The sequence below is a fragment of the Rhamphochromis sp. 'chilingali' genome (assembly GCF_963969265.1).
Source record: "Rhamphochromis sp. 'chilingali' genome assembly, chromosome: 2".
NCBI lineage: Eukaryota > Metazoa > Chordata > Actinopteri > Cichliformes > Cichlidae > Rhamphochromis > Rhamphochromis sp. 'chilingali'.
In genome coordinates, this window is record NC_137930.1 from 34088025 (window position 1) to 34095550 (window position 7526).

The 7526-nt window shown below is 37.4% G+C and overlaps 1 long non-coding RNA gene across 2 annotated transcripts; it reads left to right on the plus strand.

Annotated features, from left to right (window-relative positions):
* Positions 1-1580: 1580 nt before the first annotated feature.
* Positions 1581-4567, plus strand: LOC308391661. 2 transcript variants are annotated; one of them, XR_013970681.1, is made up of 5 exons: positions 1581-1964; positions 2380-2437; positions 2560-2725; positions 2963-3058; positions 3504-4567. It is a non-coding gene; the product is annotated as an uncharacterized lncRNA (long non-coding RNA). The 2 variants fall into 2 exon arrangements; XR_013970682.1 differs by lacking the exon at positions 2380-2437 and having other exon boundaries at positions 1609-1964; positions 3504-4566.
* The last annotated feature ends 2959 nt before the right edge of the window (positions 4568-7526 follow it).

Here is a 7526-nt window from a genome sequence, read left to right on the forward strand (position 1 = left end):
TGTTGACGTCAGTGCACTGCCACAAGCGTTAACCCTTGTTGAGATATGAAGTTGTTTTTTCTTCCCGTCTGCATGCATGGGCATCATACAGGCAGATCTCTAAGTTCACAGTTAATCTGCCATCAAGCAGGCAGCGTCTTCTGACAGCTCGAGCGGTACGGTGAATATTAAAAACTTGATTTTTGCAGGTGTCTGGTGTTTATTACAAGTATACTTTGCTCAGCTGCCCAACATTTTCCAAAGTATACTTTAAAAATTTGTTGTTTTTGTTTTTTTGTGGGGGTTTTTGTGCCAGGAAGGTATTAAATTTCTTTTATTTCAGAGCTGTGAAATCCTCCAGCAGTAATGTGTTGTTTTCAAACTACTTCACTGTCTCACAGCTGCAGTCACTGTTCAAAACTGCAAAGTTGTTTCTCCAATTTTAGTGCGTTCGTGCGTTTTTAAAGCCAGAATGTGGAAACGACACAGACGCTACATATAAGATTTGTTGAATTTTAATGCTCAGAGTGTTTACAAAACATGCTGGAAGCTGCGTTTCCAGTATAAGGAGTAATAATAAAAACACAGCTGTACCTTACCTGCAATTTTTCCACCATTCTATGATTTGATTTGACAAATTTATTTTCATTCACCGTGTTTTTGTGTAGGACATCAACAAGTTGCCAAAATTGTATCTGTTTTTTTTTTTAATACAACTTGAGGAAGAGTTCACGTGAATTTTCCCAGTTGGGAATTAATTTTTTACGTTACTCCAACACTGCATGAATGCACAATGAGATTTGGACACACAGGGTACAAAAATATAGATTTGTCTGCTGTGACTTAAGTGGGTTTGTATTAGGCCAGTATGGTGAGTATTATAATGCATTTATCTTACATTTACAATGTAGTTTAGCAGATGGAGAATTTTTTGATTATCATTCAATTTAAAGTATAGCTGAAGCTGCGTTTAGTTTTGCAAACATGTTAGCACAAACTACAGTAATGCACAGATGAAAAGGTTGAAAAATAAATAACAGAAATAGTCACAGTGAGTTTATGTAATAAGCAGTAAAAGAGCTAAGAAACCTCCTAGATTTTCAATCTGTATCTGCTTTTCAATTTGGAATATTTTTCAAATCTCAACAGTTTGGACTCGTGTCCTGCAAGCACAAAAAAAATCTGCTTATTGTTGCTCTGAAATCACCCTCATTCATTCCTTATAATCTAGTGTTGTGTTTTTGGTTTTGGATCTCCAGCTGTGCTCACTGCGACAGCCGTCATGTCACCCTTTTTTATTATTCAAGTTTCTTGGAGCCAAACAGCTGTTTTGCACACTGTAAACCCGAATGTTCAAAGTAATTAAACAGATTAAGTAGTGTATACTCAAAGTTTTTAAAAAGTTCTGTTAACTTAAATATGTCAAGTTCGTATAACATGTTCTTCTTTTTGAGTAAATGAAACTAATAATATTTGATTGAATTGAACTATTTCTATATTAAGTAAGCATCACTTAAAATCATAACTTAAGCACAACGTAACACAGTTAAGTTAGGACATATAAGAATGGTAAAGTCCTGTTTTTTTTGTTGTTTCAAGTAGGATTTAATAATAAACTTAATTTATGTAGCACATGCTAAAATACAATAAAATCTCAAAGTGTTTCACCAAATAAGTAAAATCAAATTGTCTTAAATGCATTAGTGGAAGACAAAATGTATTTATTTTAATATTCATTGTTTTATCAATGTGTCCTACATATATATTTTTAATTTTTTCCGTAAGTGTTGAGCAGCTGCAGGAATCAATTTTTATTCCGAGTTAATCTCTGATTCACCCTCCGAAGCGGAAGGCGGCGCTAATGAGCATTAATACGAAACACAGAAGAAGTGAAGGTATATGGGCGGGAACAGCACCAAAGAGGCAACACGGACGACTGGAGAAAGTTGGACCTAACGGCAGCAACTAGCATCACTGGACTTACAGTAAGTTTTCAATGTTGATATTAGTTTATTGTTAAAATACGAATATTTAGTTGTATTTTGGGTGCGTGTCGAAAAGAATAGCAGAAATGTCGGTCTGTGTTTTTTATGTGCTTTGCTGCTCTCCCCGAAGGAAACTTTGCGCTTGCAGAGCTAGCATTAAGTTGTTGTAATGAGGGTCGCAGGCTGTTTAAAAAGTTAGATACTACTTGTTCTAGAGGTGGCGCCTGGTCGCCTAGTATAAAACAAAGTATTTTAATCTCTCTAAATTTTTAAACCCCCTCTCATGACTCAGAATAGTTGGGTCCAAACAAGCCCGTTGTCCCTGCAGTTACACAACGGAGATGCCTGTCTGCAGTGAGAGTGCTTTCAAGCAGTTTTCTTGTTAGAAACGCTATATTTTAAACTATATGTTCAGGGTTAGGGTTGTGAAGGAGCTCTTGGACCTCTGGCCTGCTCTAAAAATGGAGTCTGAGGTAATATGGATCAGCTCTCTTTAAAATGAAAATTGTAATTCTTACTCATGTGGCAGCTTTTTGCTGCTTTATAAAGATGTGCGAGATTCTTCAAATTGAACTGTATTGTTCTTCTGCTGTAGTTGTATGCAGAGTTTCAGCGGATTACAAATCAGAACCTGCCCAATACATTCTACGCTGAACTTGACCGCCATCTTCCTCGACTGATGACCTTATTCAGCCAGGGCATCAAAAACTGGGAAGACAGCAGATGCCCTGGCTGAAATTCTAAGAATTCACAATGAACAGGTAATAATAGATTGTTACACATTTCATAGGTTGAACCAGTGGAACATTGGACAGGTTCAATGATTTAAATGAGCTTTTTGAATTTTGCTATTACTCCACTTTGTGTTTGCTATTTGTCTGACTGTATTAAAGATGTGAACAGGTTATTTGTGGACATATGTTCTGATTTGACTGTTGTTTTTGTTGTTGTTCAGTAAACTCACCAGTATATACAATTCTGTTTTTATCTGGAAATAGGAAATCCATGATATCCACACCAAGCGCACTACCGTTCTCCACGCCCTTCCTGTCTATCTGCGTGAGGATGTCTCTGGATTTTTCAGAACCTGCACTGTGAGTGTCCTTAAGTATCTAACAGATACTACTGTGTATATAAACAGTGTATATCAAAGTACAAACATGTATTTTGATGCACTGTTTGGACTTGTCTTTGTTTAGTCTACCCATAAGGTTTCCATGTATGGTCTTTTCTGTCTCCTCACTACGAATGAACTGAATTGGTGTTTTGTTGAAAGTGATGTTTAGTAAAACATTTTCCTGTGTATTTCCTTTAGCTTAGTTTCAGTCTATCTCACACCACTTGATTCTCTGGTGAATTAGCTGATTTATGTGTGCAGAACATGGATCTTCTGTTTTTCACCTCTTACAGTGAGACTCAGGTCTCCCTTGTAAAAGAGGTATTGGATCTCAGTGGGAGTTGGTAAAATGAGAAATTATATGTCGTCTGTTGTATTTCTTGGGTTAGATTGTGATTAGTATCTCTTTTTCATTAATTCAGGACGAATCTGATGAGTTGGAGCTTGATGGTGTTGAAGTGGCCCTCTTCACTGTCATCAGTGACCATGACACAACAAGTCCAGTTCACTACCAACCTGTGAAAATCTCTGTCGTCATTGTAAGTGATGCCGTGTTCAGTCTCCCCAGATTTGGTGAAGCCTTCCTGGTAATGTTTGGACTGATCTATGCACTTCACCTCAGCTACCCCAAAGGCCTGACCAACACTTTAGAATTTACTCAAAAGATTTTATTTGGTCTAGAAAGTGGTAAACTGTCACCCAGGTTACAGACCCTCAAGAATGACTTGGTTATGTAGGAACTCATCTGAAAGAAGGATGCAGGGTGAAGCATTATAAAAGGCTAGTTCAAAGTTCTCTCCTTTCATCTAAATAATGCCTCAAAACATTATTGCATTACTCTACAGGTGTTCAGCCAATAGGTCCAAACTATACAATGTTTGTTCTCATTAACATAATGCAAAGCAACACTAATGTTTTGTATGTTTTAATGTTTTTCGTAATACTATTTCCAAAACATTGTGGGCTGCGCAAGATGACCTAAATTTCACTGTTTGATACTAGTTAATGTAAAACAAATAGCATTGTAATTCACTCAAATTGCTGCCTTGTTGTCTTATTCAGATATTAGCCAGAGAGCCAAAAGCACATTTTGATATTATTAATTATTATTTGGCATTATTTTTCATTACTCTGACAGTTTTCCTGACTAAACAATTTTTGGTCTACTTATTTTAATTTATAAATGTTTTTGTTAATTATTTTTAATTAATTTAATTTTTTTTTTTAATGTATTTAATTTCAACATAGTGCTAAAAGGGAGCAGGCAAGATACTGTTCAATGGCAGATGTTTATGACTTTTGCATATTAAGTTACCGATACTCAGTGTAATTGAGGCAATCAATTGCCTCAAAAATTTTAAGTTTTGGGTCACATGTTTTTAAGTATCAAGTAGTCAACATATTTGACTAACGTGTACTTAAAATAATGACAACACAAACTAATAAACATTTGAGTTTTGTTAACATAAAAATGTTGTGGTTGTGTACTTATTTTTTATAAGTTCTGTGAACTTATTTCTTTGAATTTGTAAACTTGAAACTTTAAGTCATATTAACTGCAAATATTTGAGTTGACCGTTCTCAAAAGATACAAGTACCATGTAATCCAAACTTTTATGTTCTGGAAAAATTTGACTTTTGAGTTGATCAACTCAAAAAAATTGAGGCAATCGATTGCCTCAATTTTTTTGAGTTCTGGTAACTTATTCAGGTTTACAGTGCATGGCAGATTGAATCAGAGGTTGTCATGACTCCTTTACTTACTCCGGTGATGGATAGAAGGACTGAATTCTTGCATTGTGGCACAGTTAAAAAAAACACAAAAACAAAAAAAAGGAAAGAAGCCGATGTTGTAACCCCTCGGTACGTCGATGATGAATTGCAAAACACTGTAGCTTTTAAGTGTGCTGTGGAGGTTGTTAGAGTGAGATTTTCACAGTGTACATTTATACTTGTATATAAATTAAGTTTCACAATGAATAAAACATCTAAACTTCACATGCATAGACTTTTAGTCAGAGGCAAGCGTCAAAAGCAGAGAGAAACAAAATTAATCGTTGCAGCCACTAACAATATTCTTGTCCGTAACAAACTCCTTCGAATGGATTTCACAAGGAAACGCGTGGTAGACGGGCTTTATTAGACGGAGCTGAATGCATTGCTTTGGCTTGATGGCGAAGTCGATGTGCTTCATCACAGTCTGGGTAATGAGAGATAACTTCCCTGCTTCTGCAGGAATCGAGTCCGGCACCACAACCCCCATGCATTTTTTATCAGCTGCAATTACTCAGAGCTTGTTGATATTTCCCATTCGTTTCATTTGGGAAAATTTGCATCTGATAACCAGGCCTGCTGTAGGGCTAAGCGAACTGTGCTGCAGTAAATTATAGGTCTCAGACTGTCCAACAACAAACTGGAGGATTTGCTAATGGCCACTCTGCAGAACAGGTCATCTGCAGAGAGGTCTTCCTTTTTAGATGTACTGTGCACATTCATTCTCCTGGCAGTTTAGTCAAAACTTGTGAATAGTACACATTGTGCTTTTCAATATTCTTCATTTGGATCATTCTCCCCCTCCTCACACGAGGTTGCACGTAAATGATGAAACAGTCTGCGATTTATGACGTCGCTCAAGGTGTAAGGTATCACCTGTCTACCAAAAATGCTCAATTTGCTTTAACCAAGATGAGCTTTGCTTCATTTCTCCAACTGCACTCTAAAAGTAGCAAAAATTATCTAGATGTAGGCCCAGCATCCTCAAAGTGGTTGCATGTTGTGGAGCCCTTGAATGGCAAGGAAATAAAACTACAGTGTGGTACTTTTCATTTGTCTATAATTCATTTGATACAAAGATAAAGCACCACAGAACAAGACTGCGGGAGTCTTCAGTTTCAACTCTTCTGTTCTACCAGACTTAATCTCTACAACAGTGACAAACACCACCATGTTCAGTGTGTGCGTTTTTCTTGTGTAGTCCTCAGTTACATGCTGACTCTTAAAATCGCCACTCGATAATCAAAACTTTTGGAATCTTGGCCTAGGCCTGGAGTTTTTAGAAAACTGGTTTATTTTAAACGATTAAACTATAAATAATCTAGCTTCAGCCAAAGTCTTGTGAGAATTGGTGTCTCTTAATTGGACTGCCCTCATCCATACCTTGCCAGGTGTAGACAGTTAGCAAGGCAACACTGTAAACTCATGCACTGCCACTGCAAAGCAATGAGGGGTTGTCATCACAGTTAAATTACTGGGCAGCTGCAACATGGTACAAAACAAAAATGGACAAAAATGAGATTGCCAGGAAATACATAATTGAGACACATTCCAAAAGTCATTGCACGATTAAGCAATCTATGAAGGCTGGGTCAAAATATGTGATTATAGAGCATTTAATATATGCAGACTATGACAGGTGGCCGCAAGCTTAAAGATGTCAGCCACTGCCCCAGAGTAATAAAAGAAAAAAAGCACTGCATGATGTTGCTTTTGTACTGTCGGTTTCTCTGGCGTACAGCGCTTTCTTTAATCAACTCTAATTAGCAGCAGTTCTTTTCGATTAATGCCGCAGACCTGAGGTAGAGATGAAGCTTTGAATATCAGTATTTCCCTGACAGGACGGGGAAGATGAGAGCTGATTGACAGGCAGCCTTCTACCCTGATCAAGGTGAGGAGACCAGGGTGGCTGCTTCCTGGTGTCTTGGATTTCTTGTAATTGACAGGTGCAGAGAGACGTTCGGGGGTCCTCGTGGAGCTCTTTGCCGTTTATGCAGATTAACACGTCACAAGTACAAATGAATAAATAAGCCAGTAAGCGCGAATCAGGCATTTAGCCTGAGGGGACGCCATCATTAACAGATTAAACAAAGTGACTAATCACAAAAACAATCCGCTTCAGAAGTGGAGAAAGTCAAAAGACGGCAAAGTTTGGGGGTAAAAAGCTAAGCAATCTCAATTATTCAGCTATTGGCAAACAAAAGATATGTATACATAAAAACCGAGTGCTGACAGATAATAGATTTTTTTTAACAGACAATTTTGATGAAAAAGAATTTGCTTGCTTATCTGCATTTCTTCCATAGCCCACAGAAGAACTGGAAGTTTATAATGAAGGAAGTTCATAAATGATCTTCGAGGGCAGGATCACACGGATGGCTTAAATTCTTAAAGCAGTCAGGCAGTGTGGGCATCTGAGGCAGAAGTCTCATGGGAATGCTTTACGTCAGTGTGAAGAAAATGGTGGGATAACAGATGATGAACAAACGAGACCCACGCAGGGTGTACTGACACTAAAAAGAAAATCCTGCTTCCTTTGAAGCCCAAATGAGCTGATGTGAAGTCCTCATATTCCGCACACACACCCATGCCACTGCTCATGAACTGAATCCTTAAGAATCAACCAGAAATCAGATTTTTTTTTTTTCATGGCGTTTTATATATATATAAAA